We start from the raw sequence: 26706 nt of genomic DNA on the forward strand, positions 1-26706 counted from the left end.
ATATATTAAATGACATTAGATTTATGACCATAGTTTTTGTACTCCGAAATATGATAGCATACGGCCAACTAACAATAGCATAATAGCTTGTTCTATGGCGAGTTACCACCCTAGGAGCCTTTCACAAAGAAGAACTTTCCTGTAGTATATCAGTCTGGTCCGGACTAAACAGTGCAGTCCAGTCCAGTCCTGAAATACCAGGCAGTCCCTCTCTGAACAAGAGATATGTCAAAACCCCAGACTATGTTTCGGCCTAGTGTGGGCCTCTTCAGTGAAATGCAAACTGAGCAACAGGTCCACATGTGGCTTCCCGCATCACCCATAGGGAGACGTCCCTCAGGGTCATAATTTGCATAAATAAAAAGAGAGAAGCTCTCAACATGGCAAAGATCAATAGCATAATAGCTTGTTCTACGGCTAGTTACCTCCATAGGAGCAGCCTCTTTTTGCTCAACATGTGCCCACACTAGGCCAAAACATACGTCTGGGGTTTTGCTGTTTCTCTTGTTCAGAGAGGGGTTGTCTGGTATTTCGGGACTGGACTGCGCTGTTTAGTCAGGATCAGACTGAAATACCACAGGAAAGATCTTCTCTGTCAAACGGACACGTTGAGCAAAAAAAGAGGTTGTTCTTAGTGTGGTAATTAGCCATAGAACAAGCTATTATGCTATTGTTCGTTCCCAGGTTGAGCACTTTTTATTTATGCTTAATATTCACTTATTTAATTTAATGACTGAATATTCATAATCAAAGCAGCAGCTTAAACATGAAACCATGATAAATAAGCTCCCTCATGTAATTGAGTAATTGGTATTTTGTAAAGTCAGCATGTACAGTATATGCCAGCCTTTAAATGCCGTAGCAGCTACATTGATCATTGCTCATAATTAATAGTCAGAGGGTACAGACAGTGGTACATTGGTTGTCCTAGCACACTGGTATTACAATGGAACTGCCAGGCTGGTTCAAAGTATTAAATCAAAGTTGAAATTCAGTCTGGCACTTTAACCCCTGCAATACAGTTCTGAAGCAGCAATGTACAACTCATAGGCAGTGGACTTGTTTTTAAAAATACTAAGGGATGACAAAGTGGTGCAGTTTGATATTGTGCTACTTAAACATTAGTAAATTGGCTGAAACCCCAAACATTTTGAGTCATATTTGCTTTATCTATTTATGGAGTTCTCATGCATCACTACTCAACATCTGCCTAGCAATAAAGTAAAGTAATAACATATTAGGAGAGCATAGAAGTGTGTAGCCACCATGTCATAGATCTGCAACTCATACTTTCACTTGCCCTAAATCATGCTGCCCTAGGCTCAGACCTAGTTAACCAAAATACACCCCTGGGTGGACTTAAAGGGACAGTCTAGTCAAAATGAAACTTTCATGATTCAGATAGGGCATGCAATTTTAAACAACATTTCAATTTACTTTGATCATCAAATGTGCTTTGTTCTCTTGGTATTCTTTGCTTAAAGCTAAACCTAGGTAGGCTGATAAACTGATTTCTATGCTGTTTAAGGCTGCATTTTAATTTACTGCATTTTGATCGGTTTTCACAGCTAGACAGCGCTAGTTCATGTGTGCCATATAGATAAAATTGTTCTTATTCCATGGAGTAATTTATGAGTCAGCACTGGTTGGCTAAAATGCAAGTCTGTGAAAAGAACTGAAAAAGGGGGGAAAAAGGCTTAGAAATAAGGTAATCACAGAGATAAAAAAGTGTATTAATATAACAGTGTTGGTTATGCAAAACATGGGAATGGGTACAAATTTACCTATCTTTTTAAACAATACAAATTCTGAGTAGACGGTCCCTTTAAACATCAGATATCCCAGCTTTCCTGGATCCTGCGGGATTGTCACAAGTTGTTAGGTCTGCTCGCTTTAACATACACAGTTTTTAGGCCAGAGCAAATGCCCCAGTTTTTAATGATGACATTATCTCTGCCCGGGACATACCCAGAACACGTCTACTCTGTCTATTACATGATTAATGCCTGCTCTCCTGTTGCATCCCTCCCACAAGTTCCCTCAGCTCACTGTCCTCAAAAGCCTCTGGGATATGTTGGGTGGTATGGAACATTATACTTACTATTCAGGTATATATATATATATATATATATATATATATATATATATATATATATATATATATATATATATATATATATGTATATATATATATATATATATATATATGTATATATATACAACACACATAGAAAGTTTAGCACTCACTTACAAGCTTTCAGATAAGATTAAAAGCAAAAATGGAAGGGTTAGTTACCGCTTTTGGCCAAATGGGATAAGCCCAGGTACCACAACAAGGTCCCTTCCAAAAACCTGGGACCCTAAAACAGCCACACAATGCAAGCTCTCAATCCAACAAACTGGGAACAAGTGAAGGGTGCACAGGTTTATATAATCACCCCAGACATATACAAAACACGGAAGGGGACTGCACTCTCATACCGGACCCGGTACGGGTACACATCCCATGACCCTCTGTGTGTTGTATTAATTTGTTTTGTAATTTTCCCTATGGTTCTTGCACCCAGACCAGTATGGGGTTAACTGCCTGTGACAGTGTATAGAGGCCCATTAGTAATTACCACCAACCATCTGTCCCTTGTTCAAATGGCACATTGTGTTTGCTAATCCAAGTTTATAATTTAAAAAGGCTATTTGATCATTAGAAAACCCTTTTGCAATTATGTTAGCACATCTGAAAACTATTGTGCTGATAAAAGAAGCAATAAAACTGGCCTTTATTAGACTAGTTGAGTATCTGGAGCATCAGCAATTGTGGGTTGAATTTCATGCTCAAGATGGCCAGAAACAAAGAACTTTCTTCTGAAACTTGTCATTCTATTCATGTTCTGAGAAATGAAGGCTATATCATGAAACAAAATTGCCAAGAAACTCAAGAGCTCATACAACTCTGTGTTATACTCCCTTCACAAAACAGCACAAACTGGTTCTAATCAGAACAGAAAGAGGAGTGGGAGGCCCAGGTGCACAACTGAGCAAGAGGACAAATACATTAGAGTGCCTAGTTTGAGAAACAGACACCTTACAGGTCCTTAACTTGCAGCTTTATTAAAAAGTACCCGCAAAACACCAGATGCTGGCCATCTAGGCAGCGTTGCAAAGAAAAAGCCATATCTCAGACTGGCCAATAAAAATAAAAGATTAAGATGGGCAAAAGAACTTAGACGCTGGACAGAGGAAGATTGGAAAAAAGTGTTATGGACAGAAAAATCTAAGTTTGTGGTGTTTGGATCACAAAGAAGAACATTTGTGAGACACAGACCAAATGAAAAGATGCTGGAAGATTGCTTGAAGCCATCTGTCAAGCATAGTGGAGACAATGTGATTATATGGGGATGCTTTGTGGTGGTAAAGGGGAAGATTTATACATGGAAAAAGGGGACCTTTAGGAAGGAAGGTTATTACTCCATTTTGCAATGCCATGCCTGTGGACGGCACTTGATTGGAGCCTACTTTCCTCCTACAACAGGAAAATGACCCAAAGCACTGCTCCAACCTATGCAAGAATTAATAGAGGTTGCCACATAGTGCAGATCAGCAGGTCACACAAATCAATCGTATTGATAGAGATCAATCCTACTCACGTGAAGAGAAGCACAGATGTGCTAATAAGGCAAGCCAGATCCACAAAGTAGTCCAGCAGACTCTTAGGCTGCTCTGTATCAGGTGTAATCCTAGCCCCACCATAGAAGGAGTCCAGGGAAATCCACTCACAAACACAGACAGCACCCAGCAGCCAGTCAGGGTCAGTGTAGAGTCTGGATGATTAGTGGTCCAAAGATCCAAATAAAATAAAATCCAAGTCGTACAAAAAGCAGCAGCAAGATAAGATAAGTTTTAATAAAATTAACAAACAGTGAGAACAGGAATGAAAAGAAAAGACACATTTCAATTTATACTTATCAGCCAAAGTTCTTTCCCATTAAAGAAGGTCCTTCAGGGCTCCCAGGGGGCCTGGAGCAAAGTCTGTCCAAGAAAGAGACCTAATGTAGGACACGGAGATTCTCTAAGATTCTGGGGAATCAGATCTGTGTCTTTGGGGGAGGGCCGACCACCCTGTTCCCTCATGCTGCTTGTGATGAGTAGGGCCCTGCGGACCGGCTGTTGTCCACTCAGGAGTTTTAGCTCTAGCATCCCTCGTAGTGACATGTCAATCCATGGAAGTGGTCTGGGATAGTTGGTCCATTGATGTAGCATGGGATGTCCATTCCTTTGCTGAGGCTCTCAGTTGGTTATGCTGTGTCTGTGATCTCTCTCCTTGAGGAGGCAGCAAGTTCCACAACTGTAAGAGTTCATATCCTTTGGAAGCCTTTAGGATTGTGTACATTTGGTTGTCTTTAAAGATCAACAATTTAATAGGGTAGCCCCATCTGTATCTAATATTGCTTTTTCTCAGAGTAGAAGTGATTTCCGCAAAGGTTTTTCTCTTTTGCAGTGTCCTCATAGATAAATCAGGGAATATTTGTAGATTTTTTTATTTGTCAGGCAAGGTTGGTCTCTGGAAATGAGCTCGCTGAATTCTCAGTGAAATAGTGTAGGCGGACTATTATGTCCCGTGGTTGGTGTGTAATAAGCCTTTGGGTTTTAGCGAGCGATAGGCCCTATCCATCAGATCTTCTGACTCAGAGGTTATAGGGGCCAGCGTGTGGAACAACTCCCTCAGAAATGGCTGTAGGTCAGACGCGGTGACAGATTCCCGGCACACCCCGGATCCTTAGGTTATTACGCCGAGATCTGTCTTCCATGTCGGCTATCTTATCATCTACAACATCAAAGTAGTCTGAGAGATGTTGTGTAAAATTCAAGAGATTTGTTTGCTCAGTAGATAGATCATTGCGCCTTCTTTCCAAAGAGTCGATGCACTCACTCGTGGAAAAGATTTCTTTTTTTAATTCCGCAGTTGAGGCCGCTATTTTTGCTGTAAATGAAGCGTGTTGCTTATCTAACAGCGATTTTAGAGAGTCCAGAATAAAAGAGGGAGTTACTGCCATGCTTGAGGATTGTTATATGTCCTGCATAGCCGTGTAAGCTCAGAAGCCTCTGATCTGGGTGAGTCTGGAGTATCGATTTCGTTATGTGATCCAGTATAAGTGGGGTCAAAATGGTCTATCACTGTTTTTTTTTGGCTGATAGGGTTGCTTATTTTTTTTCCTCACTGACTGCGACATGATAGTTTCGATTTGGAAGCAAGCAACTGCAAAACTACTCTTTTGAAAAGCTCAGCAGGAGTTGTTATTCAAATGCAAAGCGAGAGGGAGATGCATATGCAAGATGTTACACCAGGGGCTGACTGTACAGCACTGAGTGGGAGACAGGCGAGAGCGGCCTATCTAGATTTATTTCATCCCTTCAAGTAGCAGTAACCTTTTCAGGAGAGAAAGATGGGAATAGTGATCAGTAATCTGTCCCTTGATTTCTAAGGCTTCATTACTTGGGAACAGCCAAGGGTAAATCTAGAGCCTTTATGGGTCACAGCACCCGTCCACTCAGCTATGCCACTTAGATCTCTGGGTCTCAGGTGTAATGTCAGCATGAGTTCGGGCCTGCAAATGGCTGTGCGGTATATGCTATAAGTGATGTTACTTACAGTCAGGACCGTTATGTTACCGCAGCTCTTCTCGGTCCCCAGGACAATGCTCCCTCTGGAGATTGAAGGTGTAAGCTGTTAAAGGATGTGCGGTATGTAAAGGCCTTTTTCACTCCTGCAGCCTCCATGTGGATTGCGGCCTGGCTTTAAAATGACACCTCACCCGGAGTGCTGACAGTTGTGCAGCGTTAACTTATTCTAGCTGCAGGAAGGGTGTAGGGGCATTCCGTTACCGGAGTTGGAGTCGAGGTGTAGCTGATGAGTTGTTCTTGTGTATCTTCAGTGCGTGCTACTGCAGCCTGATCGCGTCGGAACCCCCGGTATACAGGCCAGCCGACCAATCGTTTTGCTCCCTGCAACTTTTAGTTACGGCTGCTTTGACAAAGTGGGAGAAAGGATGATGCTTGGGGGGACGATTTTAATCTGCGTGAAGGGTGAGAACTTGGGAATAGGAGAGGGAATTTGTAATGTTGAAGCGGGAGCTCTCTTTAGATGCGACCAGTCTCTCCCTGTGTTGGCTCTGCCCCCCCCCCATATATATATATATATTTATATATTTAAAATAAATAGATAATTTTCTTTTATGTCAAGAACACTGGAATGTAAAATATTTATAACTAACCTTTAGGTTAGTGCAGTTGGTCTAATGTGTGTCGGGTTAGTGCGCAACCAATAAGTCAGTTTTTTTCAGTTTGCACACTCCATTAAAGTCTTGGGGGAGACTATAGGGCGCCACTTGTAATCTAGCCCATGGTTTTCAAGAATCAGTCATTCAAAAATTACATACTTTAGCAAATTAGAGCATGTTATTTATTGCTTTAGAGCATCTTTTTAAACATTAATACCTAAATTAGCAAGTCTCTATATAAAATTTATCACTATAAACTGAATATTATCCCATACAAATAAATCTTTGTTCTCTAAAGAACATTTTCTTCCTTCCTGGAGCGTCTTAGTGTATTTGTAGTTATGGTTACTAGAAAAAAACACAATCAATGAATTCCTTATGGCATATGGAAACTAATTGCATTAGTCATTGTGCCACAAACCCAAGTCTCTTTATTATCCTCTGTAAATATGGTAACCTTATTTATTTTTCTAGGTGGTAGTTTTCCAAAAAGGTTCATTCATTGGAAAGTGGCAGACAAAATTCAAGTTCTGTTTATTTGTCTGTTTAGTGCTTACGTTTCCCATTAAAGTACCCAAATATGGAGATTTTCCAGGATTAGAGTCAGATCTCACAGCACTTTTTAGATGACTCTGAAACACGTCATTATTAAGTTTGACACTAATTTGACAAATTAACTCTTAAGTCCTGTCTGTCAAAAATAAATTACAATGAAAAAATGATGTCAACCTGAAATTTAAAGCAATTGTAATTCTATGAATCATGAAAGTAATTAGAGTAACAATTCTTACACTGAAATATGATGCAGGTGTATAACTGTCACAGGAGGTTGTCTGATGAAAGTTGCAATGTGACTTTAAAGGGACAGTAAACATTTTGATATAGAATTTGGGTAGTAAAACCCCAATGCAGTATTTATTATTATTTGTTTTGCTCCCTTTTAATATAAATTAAGTTTAAAAATGAAGAGTTTTCCAATTCTGACAACTGGAAGAGCACATGAAAGCTTTCTTAAGAAACAACATATTGGAGGCCACTGCTAAATACCTTACTTATATACATATCCCTAACCCACACTGGTGTTTTGTAGACAGGGTCAAAAATAAGGGGGACAGAACCGTTGTTGTGTTGTAGTTGGGGTGGGCTTGTTGGGACAGGGATAATCACAGTTGTACAGCACATGGGGGCAGCCATTATGCTGGGGAGGCTAGATGCTTATGTATGGCAGTCTTTACAAATTTAACCCTTCCCCATAAACATCCCTGCTGGCTTCAGCAGAGATTATCAGATAAGGAACTTTAAACCAATGGTAATGTAGCTAATGTAATGACCATGGCTAGCCTTGTCTACTCTAGTAGCGAATCCTGATAGGCTCCTCCAAATAGGGCATGTGGTTGGTGGAGTAGCAACTTTGAGCATAAAATAACATTTTATTTTTAATTTTTTTAAACAAATTTGCACTGATGGAGCACCCCTGTTCTGCTTCTGATGAGGATACAGCCACTGATTGGACTCATGCATATCTGCTCCTCATTTGCTTACCAGCTGTACTTATTGTAAAGGGATACACAAGTGCAAAAGGAAACAACATTGTATTACTGCACCATTGCCTTCATATAGCCCTGAGATTCACCCCTGCAAAAGTCAGTTCCAGAGAACCAATACACTCCTGGGAACTAGCTGAACACATCAGGTGAGCCAATGACAGGATTTATATATGTGCAGCAACCAATCACCAGCTATAGCAACCAGTAGTGCAGTGCTGCTCCTGAGCATACCTAGGTATGCTTTTCAACAAAGGATGAGAACTAAGTAAATGTGATAATACAAGTATACTGAAAAGCCTCTTAAAATCTGAATCCTGAAAGTTTCATTTTGTCCTTCATGTTGCTTTAAAACAACAGTCTAAAAAACTTTTTATTTTATCAGATCATTTATTTTTATACAAATTTCCTTATTTTACTATGTATTTAACTACTTCAAAAGGAACACTCTCATTCTGCTCCAGATGGGGATGTGAACAATGACTGGAGCATACACATGTATGCCTAGTTCTCATTCGCTAGCCAGCTATATCATCATCTGAAGTTGATTTAAACACATAGGGCCAGATTACAAGTGGAGCAGTATTTAACGCTCCCACTCACACCCTAACTCCGCTAGAAGTAAGGTTTGGTCACACGTCGGGTAGCACTCGTATTACAAGTTGAAAGTAAAAGTTTTCGCATGCGCGTTAACCCAATGCAAGCAAAAGGCCGAGCACCCTACACGAACATAAACTTGATCTAATGTTCTCATTTGCGCTAACACGACATGAAAATATGAGAACTTGCCATTCCAATGTTCTTCACATAGCAGAACATGTTCTATTTATTCATAAGTAAATATTTACATATATATATATATATCTGATGGCATTTTGGTACAATAAATATCTATACATATATATATATATATATATATATATATATATATATATATATATATATATATATATATATATATATATATATATTTATAAATACTTAGAACATATTCTGCTATTTGCAGAACATTGGAATGTCAAATACTTATAGTAAATGCACAGTATAACACTTATATATATATATGTATACACATTATGGGGCCTATCTATCAAGTTCCGTATGAAGCTTTAGGGCCCGTGTTTCTGGCGAGCATTCAGCGATGTCTGTCGGACATGATCTGCTAATCGGATAATGTCGGACAGACACATAATAAATAGGCCCCTATGTATGTGTTTATATGTGTGTAAATACATATATACACATATAAATACATAAATACAAATTTACATACATGTGTATATATATATATATATATATATATACAGTATATATATGTATATATATATATATATATATATATATACACATATGTAGACGTGCATGTATGTATTTTGTTAAAGCACTTTGCCTGCCTATATTTTTCTAACACCTGAGACCTCACATCTTTGAGCCCTTATAACTTTTTTATGCAATATTTTTTTTAAAATAATTTTTAATTAGATAGTGTTATTATGAGTGTAACTGTAGTTTTTAATGTATTTTTTATGTGTTTGTTGATACTTGTTTGTTTTGCAAAACAATTAACCAGAGCTCTGAGTATGAAGTAATCATTCTAGCATAAATCGCGATTGCACTCACACATTCGCGTTTACTTTCAACTTGTAATCTGAGTGCAAAACCCAACACTTGCAAACACCCGCATGTGTGTGTCTCTGTGTGTGTGTCTGAGTGTGTGTCTGTGTTTTTCTTTATGCGTTTGTGTGTCTGTGTTTTTCTTTATGTGTTTGTGTGTGTGTGAGTGTGTGTCTGTGTTTCTGTTTATGTGTGTGTGTCTGTGTGAGTGTGTCTGTGTGTGTCTGAGTCTGTGTTACTCTTTATGTGTGCACAGCCAATCACGCGCGCGCAGGGGGCGGGATTGCACGCGAGCGCAAAATTGCGCTCGTGTGCAAAGTTAATTACCTGCGGGTAATTTCGCCCCGCCATAGGCGAGCTGAGGCGTACAGGGGCGCGCATACGCGCCCCTGTACGCCTCAGCGTTGATAAATCTAGCCCATAGTAGATGATGGAGAAACAAGAGCTGAGGTAATTTTGTAGGTGAAAAATTAAAATATAAAATATACATGAATGGAAAATATGAGAATAGAAGTGACTAGTGCAAAAGAGGTAAAATGGCAGAGGTGGAAATTATGGAAAACATATACATCTGTGCTCAGCATGTCTGACATATGTGAGAGGAAGCAATGAGATCATGTAGGTTACCTCATAAAACATTCCATGCATTCCTTAGCGCTCTCCCAGTCTACAGCATTACTCCTGGGAAGCTTCCTTTAATAAAAAAAATCACATACTTGTTTACCTTTAATAAGCCAAAAAGACATTTATACTTATGTTTTTTTTATTGAATAATGAAGTCAATTATATCTTTGTGTATAAAGCACTTCTGCTTAGCAATGAACAAGGAAAAAACATTAAAGTATATCAATATTGCACAGAAAATACACTCTATCAATGAGTGTTTTAGATGATTATATTTTGTTTTTGTAAAAATTCAGATATTACACTTTTGAAAAGATAAATAATGTATCCCAAGAAGCGGTAAAGCAGTAAATAACAAATATAGAATTTCATATACAATTTATAAATCCCAAATATTAAATGACATATATTTACACTAGATACAAATAAGGGTGACACAGGCCCTTTGTAATTTCCCTAGACACATACAAAACACGGAAACAGACTGCACTCTCAAAGTAGACCAGGTACACATCCTGTGACCCTGCAAAGCTCACAGCCCTAAGTGCTCACCAGCAGGAACAAACAGCTGCACAGCTTTCAGGGACTCTGGCAGTTAACCCCAGCCAATCCTGGGTAAAAGCCCATAGGGAAAATAACAAAACAAAATTATTAACACAACACATAGAAAGTCTGGCACTCTCTTGCAAGCAAATAGCTAGATTAAAAGCAAAATGGAAGAGTTAGTTACAGCATTTGGCAAAATGGTGATAGGCCCCGAACCACGTTAAGGTCTCTTACTCCCTGGTTCCCTAACCTACAACCATACAATTTATGCTTTCAATTAAATAAAAGTGAAATACAAACAAGGGAGACTCAAGCCTTTTGTAATCTCCCTAGACACATACAAAACATGGAAATGAACTGCACTCTAAAATTGGACACAGTACATATCCCATGTCCATGCAATTTTACAGCCATGGATGCTCACCAGCACTCATAGACATCTGAACAGCTTTCAGTGACTATGCCAGTTATCCCCAGACAAGCACAACACATACAAAGTCTGACCAGAACACAAATTATTTTTAAAACATGAAAAAAGTAGATGTTTGGGTTATTGCATCTCAATCCAGGGAGCATATATGAAAACTAAGATCAGTATGCAATCATTTTAATTACCAATACTTCTGGTAGGAGCAACAAATTATAAACATCAGAGCTCGCCCATATATACTTTTTGAATTGAAATTGTCAGCTCAGCCCTTCAACCCCTTGACCACAATATGACGTATATATTTGTCATAAGGTACAAAGCCTATTGTATCGCATAACGTATATATACGTCACAATTTCAGGAATCTGCAGCAGTCTCAGCTGAAAAGTGACAGCCAAGACTGCTATTTCTGAGCTGCAGGCAATCTGTCCTCATATGGTAACAGAACACGATCGGTGCTCTGTTACCATAAGAGCTCAGATTGCCATATCATTACAGACAGCTACACGGTCTCTGTGTCACTTTCTGTAATGATTTCCTTTAAGTGTTCATAAGAAGGAAGGAGAAAATAAAGTATGGTTGGGTGACAGAGGGAAGGGATCCTTCACTACAGAAAAATTGGGAATCCAGGTGACGGGGACCCTACCTTGGTGACCGCAGTGAGGGGACACTACAGATTTTTTTTTTTTTAAATTAAATCAATTAAAAAAAAAAAAAAATGTATACCTAAACTGTGTACTTGCAGTCCAGCTGCCAGTACTTAAGATGGCGGACACCATTTGGGGACGTTTAGCGTTCTGTTCGGGAGGGATCAGGGAGGTGGGATGGTAAGGGGGGATCCTACACTGCAGAAAATAAAATATATAGAAAATGAATTTATTTAAAAAGAAAAAAGCCCTAACACTTAAAGGGACAGTCTACATCAGAATTGTTATTGTTTTAAAAGATAGATAATCCCTTTATTATCCATTCCCCAGTTTTGCATAACCACACAGTTCCAGTATATTAATATACTTTTTACCTCTTTGATTACCTTGTATCTAAGCATCTTCTAACAGCCCCTGACAACATGACTTTTTATTTATTATCTATTGACTTGCAATTTAGTCAATTAGTGCTGTGTTGTGCTGATTCTTAAATAACTCCTCTGGCGTGAGCACAATGTTATCTATATGGCCCACATAAACTAGCAGTCTCATGTTGGTAAAAGCAAATAAAAAGCATGTGATAAGAGGCTGTATGTAGTGGCCTAGAAACAGGCAGAAATTTAGAGGTTTAAATGTTATGAAGTATATTAATATAACAATGTTGGTTGGTCAAAGCTGGGGAATGGGTAGTAAAGGCATTATCTTTTTAAACAATATAAATTTTAGTGTAGACTGTCTCTTTAATACTGTCAGAGTGTTTACCAGTACCTAAGATAGTGGTGAGGAGTATGGACGGTGTGGGGGATCAGGGAGGATGGAGGTGTCAGATGGGAGGGTAATCCTTACACTAGAATACAATAACCCTTGCCAGCTAACTAACTCCTTCAATAGCAGGAATTTTAGAAGTATGATGCCCAGCTGCCATTAGTGGCCTTCTATTTACCAAAAAGCAATGTCAAAACAATGCAGTTCTGCTATTTCTGGAGAAAAGGGATCCCAGAGAATCTTTTGCATCCATTTGTGTTATAACTGTACAAGCGGTATATAAATAAAAAAGTGAGAAACTCAAAGTTTGTGAAAAAGTTAACGATTTTTGATATATTATCGCATTTGGTGGTGAAACAGTGGGATGAAATATACCAAAATTAGCCTAGATCAATACATTGGGTTGTCTACTAATATATATATATATATATATATATATATATATATATATATAGTGTAGATTGGAGTAGCCGTGTTAGTCCAGTAGATAGATGCTCAAAAAACGAAGTATTGCAGTATGCAGTGATACCTTTTTTATTGGACTAACATAATATTTAAAAGACAAGCTTTCGAGAGTTTTCCTCTCTTCCTCAGGTCTGAAGCAATACTGATCATTCTGATATAGATACACATCACATACAACAAATGGAAGGGAGGAAGGGGGGTGAGAGGGGGGGTCATAAAAGCAGAGAATGTGTCCGAAGGAGAAAATAGCTGAGAATAGCCAGAAAGAATAAATAAACAGAGGAGAGTAAATAGGTCAGATGAGAGGAAAAACAAAAAGGAAAAAGAAACCAATATAGGACAATAAGATGAGAGATTATAGAAAGTTATGGTAGTGTGTGAGAAAGCCAGAGTCTACATTAAGTCCTTCATTTCTGGTATTGAAATGTGTGATCATTTTCATCTCAAACGTCTTTCGTTCATGAGAGTCTTTGAAATTCCCTTTAAGAATTTTAATCCTGAGGTTAAGGATGGAGTGACCAGTCTGGGTGAAGTGATGACCAACAGGGGTACAATATTCATTTTCCTTGTGGTTTTTGATCGAGTGTCTGTGTAGATTCATTCTGAGATGCAGCTTTAGGCCAGTTTCTCCAATGTAGCAACCTCTGTCACACGCTGTACACTGTATTATGTACACCACATTAGCACATGAGCACGAATAGGATCCCTTAATATTGTATGACGCGTTGTTGTGTCTGGCTGTGTTGTTGTCACATATATGTTGACACAGTTTGCAGAGTGATTTGTTGCATCGTGCAGTGCCATTCTGTGTGCGCTTCTGTTCTGTGGTTAATTTGCTGCGGACCAATCTCTGTCTCAGGTTAGGCGGTTGTTTGAATGCTAGTATGGGGGGTTCAGGAAATATTTTTTTGAGTGTGGGGTCCTCTGAAATTAGTGGTTGTAGATCTTTAATAATTTTGCGCACTCCTTCCAGAGTAGGGTTGTAAGTGACTACTAGAGGGGTTCTTGTTTTGTTTTCCTTTTCTTTGTATTGTAGGAGTCTTTCCCGTGGTGTTTTTAGGGCAGATTTGATTTTTTTAGATATTGTCCTTTCCTTGTAGCCATTTTGCCTAAATGACTCTGACAGTGTACTGAGGTGGTGATCTCTGTCTTTTGTGTAAGAGCAAATGTGGTGATATCTGATAGCTTGGCTGTAGATGATACCTTGTTTGGTGTGATTGGGATGGAAGCTGGAATTGTGGAGGTAGCTGTACCTGTCTGTGGGTTTTCTGTATATAGATGAATGAAGGATGCCATTGGTGACAGTTATTGTGCAGTCCAAGAAGTTCACACTATGATTTGAAAAGTCCATTTTAAGGTTTATTGACGGGTGAAATGAATTAAATGATTTGTGGAAATCTAAGAGGCTTTCTTCTCCTTCTGTCCATATTATGAAAATATCATCGATGTAACGATAATATGTATACGGTTTGTGGGGCTGAGTACATAAGAATCTGTATTCTAGGTACGCCATGAAAAGATTGGCGTATTGTGGTGACATTTTTGTGCCCATCGCTGTCCCTGTCATTTGTAGGTAGTAATTGTTGTTAAAATTGAAATAGTTGTGTGTGAGTATGAATTCTATAAGCTGGGCAATAGTTGCACTATCATATTTGTGTGTTGTTTGGTGGGATGAGAGAAATTTACTGCAGGCCTCAATACCATCCTTATGCGGGATGTTGCTGTATAAGGATTCCACATCCATAGTAGCAGCAAATTAACCACAGAACAGAAGCGCACACAGAATGGCACTGCGCGATGCAACAAATCACTCTGCAAACTGTGTCAACATATATGTGACAACAACACAGCCAGACACAACAACGCGTCATACAATATTAAGGGATCCTATTCGTGCTCATGTGCTAATGTGGTGTACATAATACAGTGTACAGCGTGTGACAGAGGTTGCTACATTGGAGAAACTGGCCTAAAGCTGCATCTCAGAATGAATCTACACAGACACTCGATCAAAAACCACAAGGAAAATGAATATTGTACCCCTGTTGGTCATCACTTCACCCAGACTGGTCACTCCATCCTTAACCTCAGGATTAAAATTCTTAAAGGGAATTTCAAAGACTCTCATGAACGAAAGACGTTTGAGATGAAAATGATCACACATTTCAATACCAGAAATGAAGGACTTAATGTAGACTCACACACTACCATAACTTTCTATAATCTCTCATCTTATTGTCCTATATTGGTTTCTTTTTCCTTTTTGTTTTTCCTCTCATCTGACCTATTTACTCTCCTCTGTTTATTTATTCTTTCTGGCTATTCTCAGCTATTTTCTCCTTCAGACACATTCTCTGCTTTTATGACCCCCCCCCTCACCCCCCTTCCTCCCTTCCATTTGTTGTATGTGATGTGTATCTATATCAGAATGATCAGTATTGCTTCAGACCTGAGGAAGAGAGGAAAACTCTCAAAAGCTTGTCTTTTAAATATTATGTTAGTCCAATAAAAAAGGTATCACTGCATACTGCAATACTTCATTTTTTGAGCATCTATATATATATATATATATATATATATATATATATATATATATATATATATATATATATATATATATATATATATATATATATGCTAAACATTCATTGTTATTTTGGGCAAGTTTTTCTCTGAAATTCCAGGTAGCAAAGGGGTTAAAAAATAATGTCATGATGTATCCAAAAAAAATAACAGTATAGTTTGAATCTGTTGACTTTGCTAGAACCCCCCCCCACACCCCCCGTCCAAATATATCATATTTGTGGGTTTATCTTTGAAAAATAGTAGGGCTTTAAAAATGAACTGCATCTTAATACTCAAAAACTGCTCAGCACAGGGGTTGAATCACTGTCATAAATAGAAAAGAAAAAAAATCTCCTTGCAAGTCAGCATTTGTAGTCCATACTTCACAAGACCACGGGGTCCATTTATTAATGTGCAGATAGACATGATCCGATATAGCGGATCATGTCCGCCGCACATCGATAAATGCTGACTGCATACGCTGTCGGCATTTATCATTGCAATACCACCCCCTGCAGATTCTCGGCCAATCGGCCACTAACAGGGGGTGTCAATCAGTACGATCGTATTTGATTGGGCAGATTGCTGTCCGACACTTTAGAGGTGTCGGACGAGTTAAGGAGCAGCGGTCTTAGCACCGCTGCTTCTTAACTTCCGCTTCAGCCGGAACTGAAACAGAGTGGGTCGGAGGCAGCATCCGCTGCTTCATAAATAGACCCCTAAATCTCCATTTATAATGGAACAAGGAAAGTTTATAGAACAATGTTAAGTATTTACCATGATGCATCATGTAACAGTACAGTATGTATCACAGTGGTCACTCAGTAATGCAAAGGAAAGGAATAATGAAAGTCTACATTTAGGAATCCATCCAAGAACATAAATACCTGAACACTGAGTATCAATGTCCACATTTTAGCCACAACCAAAGAAGGGAAAACATTCTCAGACTCATATGTGCTTAGTTAACTTGCTCTTAAGTAATACATTTTGTTGAACTTAAGCCAACAATATTTCAGCAGGAATTGATGTGCAAAACTTTACTTTATAACCAGCTGTAGATTTGTTTTCATTTGCTAGAGGCTGAATTGTAAATCACAAATTGTATTTACCTAAGCATAACATTTTCATACCCCAGTCATGATATTTTCTTACTTTATATTTGTGTTTACCCCAACAAACGAATAGTCTGTTATTTAAAAAGGCTACATTCAGTGGCGTCACTAGGGTTGGTGTCACCCGGTGCGGTATCTCATGGTGTGACCCCCCCCCCATTATATTTTTAAACTAATGTTATTCATAAATTGTAACGCCCATATAATGAATGTAATGGCAATAGTAGTGACAATGGGCAAATATGTGCAGCTGTAAATTAGCAGATAGTTCCCAGCTCATGACCCTACATAGGTATGCTTTTCAACAAATCAAAGGATACCAAAAGAACAAAGCGAACTATATTAATTGTTATATTGGCTAGAGACAGCACACTACTATTTGTTATAGTGGCTTGAGACAACACACTACTATTTCTTATAGTGCCTGAAGACAGCACACAGCTATTTCTTATATTGCCTGAAGACAACACACTACTATTTGTTATAGTGGCTGGAGACAGCACACTACTATTTGTTATAGTGGCTGGAGACAGCACACTACTATTTGTTATAGTGTCTGAACACAACACACTACTATTTGTTATAGTGGCTGGAGACAACACACTGCTATTTGTTAGTGGCTGGAGACAACAAACTACTGTTTGTTATAGTGGCTGGAGACAGCACACTACTATTTGTTATAGTGTCTGAAGACAACACACTACTATTTGTTATAGTGGCTGGAGACAACACACTGCTATTTGTTATAGTGTCTGAAGACAACACACTAATATTTGTTATAGTGGCTGGAGACAACACACTACTATTTGTTATAGTGTCTGAAGACAACACACTACTATTTGTTATAGTGTCTGAAGACAACACACTACTATTTGTTATAGTGGCTGGAGACAACACACTACTATTTGTTATAGTGTCTGAAGACAACACACTACTATTTGTTATAGTGGCTGGAGACAACACACTGCTATTTGTTAGTGGCTGGAGACAACAAACTACTGTTTGTTATAGTGGCTGGAGACAGCACACTACTATTTGTTATAGTGTCTGAAGACAACACACTACTATTTGTTATAGTGGCTGGAGACAACACACTGCTATTTGTTATAGTGTCTGAAGACAACACACTAATATTTGTTATAGTGGATGGAGACAACACACTACTATTTGTTATAGTGGCTGGAGACAACACACTGCTATTTGTTATAGTGTCTGAAGACAACACACTAATATTTGTTATAGTGGATGGAGACAACACATTATTATTTGTTATAGTGGCTGGAGACAGCACACTACTATTTGTTATAGTGTCTGAAGACAACACACTACTATTTGTTATAGTGGCTGGAGACAACACACTGCTATTTGTTATAGTGTCTGAAGACAACACACTAATATTTGTTATAATGGCTGGAGACAACACACTGCTATTTGTTATAGTGTCTGAAGACAACACACTAATATTTGTTATAGTGGCTGGAGACAACACACTGCTATTTGTTAGTGGCTGGAGACAACAAACTACTATTTGTTATAGTTTCTGGAGACAACACACTACTATTTGTTATAGTGGCTGGAGACAACACACTGCTATTTGTTAGTGGCTGGAGACAACAAACTACTATTTGTTATAGTTTCTGGAGACAACACACTAATATTTGTTATAGTGGCTGGAGACAACACACTGCTATTTGTTAGTGGCTGGAGACAACAAACTACTATTTGTTATAGTTTCTGGAGACAACACACTACTATTTGTTATAGTGGCTGGAGACAACACACTACTATTTATTATAGTTTCTGGAGACAACACACTACTATTTGTTATAGTGGCTGGAGACAACAAACTACTATTTGTTATAGTTTCTGGAGACAACACACTACTATTTGTTATATTGGCTGGAGACAACACACTACTATTTATTATAGTTTCTGGAGACAACACACTACTATTTGTTATAGTGGCTGGAGACAACACACTACTATTTGTTATAGTGGCTGGAGAAAACACACTAATATTTGTTATAGTGGCTGGAGACAGCACACTACTATTTGTTATAGTGGCTGGAGACAACACACTAATATTTGTTATAGTGGCTAGAGACAACACACTACTATTTGTTATAGTGGCTAGAGACAACACACTACTATTTGTTATAGTGGCTGGAGACAACACACTACTATTTGTTATAGTGGCTGGAGACAACACACTACTATTTGTTATATTGGCTGGAGACAACACACTACTATTTGTTATAGTGGCTGGAGACAACAGACTACTATTTGCTATAGTGTCTGGAAACAACACACTACTATTTGTTATAGTGGCTGGAAACAGCACACTACTATTTGTGATAGTGGCTTGAGACAGCACACTACTATCTGTTATAGTAGCTGGAGACAACACACTACTATTTGTTATATTAGCTGGAGACAACACACTACTATTTGTTATAGTAGCTGGAGACAACACACTGCTATTTGTTATAGTGGCTGGAGACAACACACTACTATTTGTTATAGTAGCTGGAGACAGCACACTACTATTTGTTATAGTGGCTATATACAACACACTACTACTTGTTATAGTGACTAGAGACAACACACTACTACTTGTTATAGTGGCTGGAGACAACACACTACTATTTGTTATAGTGACTAGAGACAAAAAACTACTATTTGTTATAGTGGCTGGAGAAAACCCACTACTATTTGTTATAGTGGCTAGAGACAACACACTACTATTTGTTATATTGGCTGGAGACAACATACTACTATTTGTTATATTGGCTGGAGACAACACACTACTATTTGTTATATTGGCTGGAGACAACACACTACTATTTGTTATAGTGGCTGGAGACAACACACTACTATTTGTTATAGTGGCTGGAGACAACACACTACTATTTGTTATAGTGGCTGGAGACAACACACTACTATTTGTTATATTGGCTTTAGACAACACACTACTATTTGTTATAGTAGCTGGAGGCAGCACACTACTATTTGTTATAGTGGCTAGATACAACACACTACTACTTGTTATAGTGACTAGAGACAACAAACTACTATTTGTTATAGTTGTTGGAGACAACACACTACTATTTGTTATAGTGACTGGACACAACACACTACTATTTGTTATAGTGGCTGGAGACAGCACACTACTATTTGTTATAGTAGCTGGAGACAACACACTGCTATTTTTTGTAGTAGCTGGAGACAGCACACTGCCATTTTTTATAGTGACTGGAGACAGCACACTACTATTTGTTATAGTGGCTATATACAACACACTACTATTTGTTAGTGGCTGGAGACAACACACTACTATTTGTTATAGTGGCTGAAGACAACACACTACTATTTGTTAGTGGCTGGAGACAACACACTGCTATTTGTTAGTGGCTGGAGACAATACACTACTATTTGTTAGTGGCTGGAGACAACACACTACTATTTGTTATAGTGGCTGAAGACAACACACTACTATTTGTTAGTGGCTGGAGACAACACACTACTATTTGTTATAGTGGCTGGAGACAAAACACTAACATCTGGCACTTATATCTATTGCTGTCTTTTTGGGGAGTAAGAACATGAGCAGTTAGCTTGCTCCTAATTAATGTGCAATTGTATATCCTTTCTTTACTAGCACTACTCAATAAATCCTAAAACTTGCTTACCAGATTTTATGAATTGTAATTAAATCACTAGCAAAGTGATTAGCAATAGTGATTTCAATACAATTAATAAAATCTAGTATTCAACACATTGAATAGTAATTAACTTTAATAGCTATCAGTGCAAATGGGAAGCAAGTTTCAGGATATATTGTGCAGTACTAGTAAAGAAATGATATACAATTGCAGTGCACATAGTATCAGTGAAGATCACGCTTAGCAATTATTAAACTAATTGACCGGGCTGTGTAAAAGTGTAACTAGGCAGAGCAAGGCAGCAAGTGCCTTCAGTGATCAATCAATCATATATGTAGTTATATATGATGGCTTACAGATGTGTTGCTGGCCCCCAGATCAATCTTCTGGACTCCTGTCTTGGCTGTGCCTTCAAATTTGCTACTGCTAGTACTGTGGTGACTGCTGGCTGCCTCAGTTGCAAGCCTTAGCCTCCCGCTTCTTCTTCTTTGTCCTGAGCTGCTGCTGCCTGGTCAGACTCGTGACTCGTGCTCCTCCCACCTCCCTCTTCATCTCAAGTCACGTTCCTCCTGGTGTTCTGGTGAGTGACTATAATTTAAGGAACGTGACCAGTCTAGAAACTGGAGTGCTGAGCGGCTGTGATCGGATGGTGCGTGTGGGCCTGGGGGGGAGCCATTCAAGCCATCACATGGATGGAGGAGCCAGACGCATGCTGGTAACACAGGGCTATTGCATACATAGCACACTATTATTGCACATATCTAGTATTATTTGTATTTGATGAGCACCAACAGATTCTGCAGTGCTAAAACCATAGGCGGTATACAAGGTAGCAATTATAGGGATCAAATGGGTAGAGGGGCCTGCCTAGAGTAACACTGTTGTAGTTAGCTCTTGTGAAGGTGATCTGCAAGCAGTTGGGCTCTTAGGCTAAGTCCTGTAAATGGGAATGTGAGGGGGTAAAAATAGAGGAGGAGAGTACGAGGTCATGAGCAGAGCAAAGATAAAGCACCGCAGTTCTTGCCTGCTGGTGCCTGGTGTGGTGTCACCCCCTCTGAGCTTGTCACCACTAACCTTAAAGTGTGACCCCTTGGTTTTGTGGCCCTTCCCTGAAGTTTTTCTAATTCTGAAAATTGGTCTCCAGAACTGGACTCCATACTCAAGGTAAATATGGAATTAGCTTTCCTCTCTTGTATCTATGTGTCTTTTAATACATGCCTTAGAAGCTGCTGCCTTGCATTGCACACTCATTCTTAGCTTGCTTTCTATAAGTACACCTAGATCCTTTTCCTCCTGTGTTTTGATAAGTCTACTCCGATTTAATTAATAGGTAGCCTGCATTTTTAAACTTTCTATATGTAGAACCTTACATTTAACAGTATTAAATCTCATTTGCCATTTATCAGCCCATTCTTTCATTTTTTGTAAATCCCCTTGAGAAGCAATTACACAACTTTGTATTATCTGCAAAAATAGAGATGATTCTATTTAATCCCTTCTCTAAGTCATTAATAAAATTGTTAAAAAGAACAGGGCCTAGTATTGATCCTTGGGGGACCACACTAATTAATTTTGTCCAATCTGAGTATGATCAGTTTACTACAACTCATTCCTCCCTACCTTAATTCCAGATATTTATTGATGAGCTAACATTTTTAGATATTACTTGTTCCTTAATTTTGTACAATGATCTCTTATAGGGCACTGTATCAAAAGCCTTTGCAAAATCCAAGTATACCACATCAGCTGGTTCACCTTTATTTATATTCTTGCTTCTTTATAAAATCTATTTAGACTAGTTTGACATGATCTATTTCTCATAAAACCATGCTGATTTGAATTTATAATCTTGGTTTCACAAATTTACTCTTCAATATAATCCCTTATAAACCCTTCCAGTATCTTCCCCACTAATGATGTCAGGCTAACTGGTTTATAGCTTCCCTTTTTAAAAAGTGGTATCACATCAGCTTTCTGCCTGTCATGGGGTGCCTGAGGATAATGAAATATTAAGAGTAGAGGTTTGGCTATGACAGTGCTAAGTACCCTTAGAACCTTTGGGTGTATTCTACCTGGACCTGGAGATTTATTTACATTTATTTACCATTATTTTTCTCATATCATCTAGAGATAACCCAGTTATTCCAGTTTGTTTCAATGTTTCTCCCGTTGGTGTCTCTTGTGTATACCGAAGAAGAGAAATGGTTTAGCATCTCAGCCTTCCCCAGGTCCTGTTAATCATGCTACCCCTCTCACATTTTAATGTACCTATATTTTCCTTCTTAGATTTTTTTTTTTTTTTTTTAAAGTACTTAAAAAACTTTCATGGTTTGTCTTCATTTTCAGTTGCGGCTAATCTGATTGCTCTTTTGCATACTTTGCGGGATTCCTTATATATTTGCAATATAAATTGAATAATTAAAATGCACTATATCTTTCCTAATTGTTCTTAACATATTAGAATTTAGCTACATTTGATTTATTTTCTTTTTCTTTCTTTATAGATCTTTATTTACATTTTTAAGCAGCAACAAAAACAATAATTAACAATATGTCAGCTGATACAAACAACAATGCATAAGGTCTATAAGTCTTGAAGTACATAATAGTCAATTAAATGCAGCTGGTTTATGGTTCTGTCATATGCACAGCAGGCTGAATGAGATTTATACAGCTATATAAAATTACAAAACAGCTAATAATGATTTTAAGATAAATTCCACTTCTCTTTTTGAGTTTAAAGAACTTGAAATGCTGCAGTGGTATAAAATAATCAATAAACACTGTTATTGCTTAAATCACCATTCTAGAATACAAAATTGAAAATGAAAGGTACATTGAAAAATGACAAAGATGAATGAAGAAGGAAATCGGACCAAAGAGAAAGATAGAAGACACAGAGAGAGAAGATGCAGAAGGCAGGATGGTGTAGTGGCAATTCAAAAATGCTATGTGAGAAGAAGAGTTTCTAGGATCATATGGATTCTTTTAATGTTTCCCAATAAAACTTTCTATCTTGAAACATGGTCAGTTTTTTTTTAAGTATGCATATTCTTCGAGTACCATTAGTTCTTGCATTCTCTCTGAATAGGGGCGTTAGTCGATTTCCAATTTCTTGCTAACAAGGAACTATTTAGACCAATTTGAAGGAGGACTAGTCTAAGTTTACAGCTAATTTTGGGCTTATCATTGAGTAGAACAATTAGTGGTGTGAGTGAGAATGCATCTCACATAATGGGCTAGATTACAAGTGGAGCACTAAATTATCATGCGCCCGCAAATGGGCAAATTTGCCTGTTTACAAGTGAGCAATAAATAACCAGCCATTACAAGCAAATAGTAAAAGTGACAATATAGGAGACACTTTGTTACATATATAATTAATAACAAAATATCAAGTCAGGCATACTGCAAGTCCACCTTACTGTATTACAGCATAGTTTGATAATAAGTATCCAGCTTCTAAGTTCTAATGGAGTTAATCATTTAAAAATGCATGTGCCTCTTTTGGAATTATCCAAATATTTGAATTTTGCTGAGTGATGGTGAACTGCTTGTGCAATACCGCCCCCTGAAGATTCACGGCCAATAGGCTGCTAGCAGGGGGTTTCGATCAACCCGATTGTACACAATCAGGTGGATTGAAGACTGCAGCCTCAGAGGAGGCTTATGAGTTAAGGAGCAGCGGTCTTAAGACCACTGCTTCTTAACTCCTGTTTTCGGCGAGCCTGAAGACTCGCACGGAAACAGTTACATTGGGGCCGATACAAGGGGTTGTTAAATCGGCCCCAAACAGTTCTCTGTCAGCCATATTATCCTGAATAGTCCCAGAAGTAGTCAGTTTAGACAGTCACATAATAAAATATCAATCATATTACAAAGTAAAATAATAGCTTCAGCACAATGTTTCTAGCTAGGCAGCTAACAACATGACTTGTACTACATACTGCATAAAGAGGCACCCCCTACTGTATTATCTCATGACCTGATATATTCAGCTCCCACACATAGGTACACTCACTGGGGTCTATTTATCAAAGCGTCAATCTCAGTGCATTCGCCGGCGTCGATGCGCTTGCCAGACATAGCTTACGCGGATCTGAATATGATCCCCCTATTTATCAAAAAAAGCCATCAAAAACATGCGCGTCAAGGACGGTGTGAAGAGCATCATACTGTTGTTAACTAACAGTCATCGATGTCACGGTTATTCGGGTTTTTCCAAACTTTATTTATACCATTTCATTACTGTCCATGAACAAGTACATTTCTCTAAAGCTAATCTTTTATTTTTCAATTGTTAATGTCCAAGAAATAGCTACATTTATACCTCAATAAACAATATCTCAAAGAAAGTTATTTTTATATTTATTTGTTATAAAAAAAATCTGTTATATGACACTTTCACATAAATTAATGTGTAATTTGTATTTCTAGAAGTCATGATATGCTTTTATCTCATTTTTTATATATAAATGATTATTAATGCTAGAATTTGTACATATATATATTTGCACATACTTGTATATATATATATATATATATATATATATATATATATATATATATATATATATATATATATATACATGTGTGTGTGTGTGTGTTATGTCAGAAATCTTTTTCAAATATATTTACTTTTCCTTAAATTCCTTTTTTTGTTCTAAACAATGTTGTCTTTCATATCTCTGTGTTTATTTATACCACTATATGTATATAGTGTAAATCTATTATTATTCTGAGCTGGAATAATTGCAAATATATCATGTAATCAGGGTATCATATGTATTTATTTGCAATCAATGGATATTTTAAGAGCTGGGACAGTTTTCTCTCTGTACCTCTGTAACCCTTCCTGATTGTAATATGGTTTTAAAAGCCACCCCTTCAATGGTGTTATAAAATTGACTGGCATATAAGATGACATTTCTTACTGAAAAATAAATTCAAGAGAAGGAAGAAAAACACTGAAAATAGCATGACAGTAAAGAGGTGATTTTAATTTCTGCTGTATCTGAATCATGACAAATTAATGTTAAGTGGGCTATCCCTTTGAGCTATCAGTTTAAGATTATATTGAATCAAACATTAATTCAAATTTTAAAATTCTTGTCTAAAATATTACACTGTGTGTCCTATAGTCAGCATCAATGTTTATCTTTAATACTAATTTCACATATACATACTTTCAAAGTATAATACACAATGTAACAAATAGCACTTACAAGTTCTGATGAGTGATCAATGACCCAAGTATCGAGCAATTTGATTCGTTAGTGATAGTTTAAAATGTATATTTGAATCAGATTTTTCTGATGTCCTAAATCATGTGATTATGCATATTCCAATCAAAAGTGGTTGAAAAATCCTTTAGTGTGTGGGTTGTTTAGGATTTTGGTTCATAATTGGTGCAAAAAGTGTTGCGTCAAAATTGGTGTGGACTGGAGAGTGTGAATTGTATTACATGGCTTAAACATGGTGCACATAGATTTTTCCCAAAAAATAAAAATAAGTTAGCTATATTATGTTGTGTATTTCATTTTAATCTCTATATCTATTAGTGTGACAAGTTTGGGGCAAAACTTTGCAACAAATTTGTAGAAATGATATTGTCCCCTTGCTTTGTAATGAGAGACAAATTTGTAGCATAATCCATAAGTAGTAATGTATTTTTCATTTTTATCCCTATATCTACTAGTGAACCAAATGTGTAGCAATAATATTGTTTGATTTAGAAAAGGTATACAATTTTAATAAAGTTTCTAATTTACTTTTATTATGTAATACACTGTATTCTCTTGCAGCATCGAACATAAGCTTTCTGTGTTTTCAGACTCCCATTGACTTCTATGGCATCCGCGACCTAAAGGGTGGCAGATTGAAAACTAGGTACGCTGCGTCGGAATAGACGCAAACGTACCTGTTAAATGTTTGATAAATTTGGAAAAGGTTCAAATAGAGTCGACTCTGAATTTGAAACATCTGTAATTACACAAGCATCGATCTGAGTCGGATTGAGATCGCAGGATCGTATATTACGTTACAAATTTCAACATTAGCTGATTTTGACGCTTTGATAACTACGGCTCACGAACAGATACGATGCAGAGTTGAAGTGTATTTTCAGTTGATGCTTTGATAAATAGACCCCATCGTGTTTGGTGTTGGAGGCTTGTCACATGCAAGCTCGGCCAGTGTCTGTATAAAAATATATTTATCATGTGGTCTCACTGAGCATCTGCAGGGAACAAGCTGGATACAATATGGTATTCATATTGCTATTTAAAATAACATAAAACTCAACAGTTTTCCAATGTACTTCAATTATCTAAGTTTTTTCATGTTCTTGGTATCCTTTGTTGAAGGAGCATTAATGAACAATTGGGAGTTAGCTGACGGCTAATAAAAAGAGGCATATATGTGCAATCATTAATTAGCAACTCCTGCATCTACT

Source organism: Bombina bombina, chromosome 6 (assembly GCF_027579735.1).
Source record: "Bombina bombina isolate aBomBom1 chromosome 6, aBomBom1.pri, whole genome shotgun sequence".
NCBI lineage: Eukaryota > Metazoa > Chordata > Amphibia > Anura > Bombinatoridae > Bombina > Bombina bombina.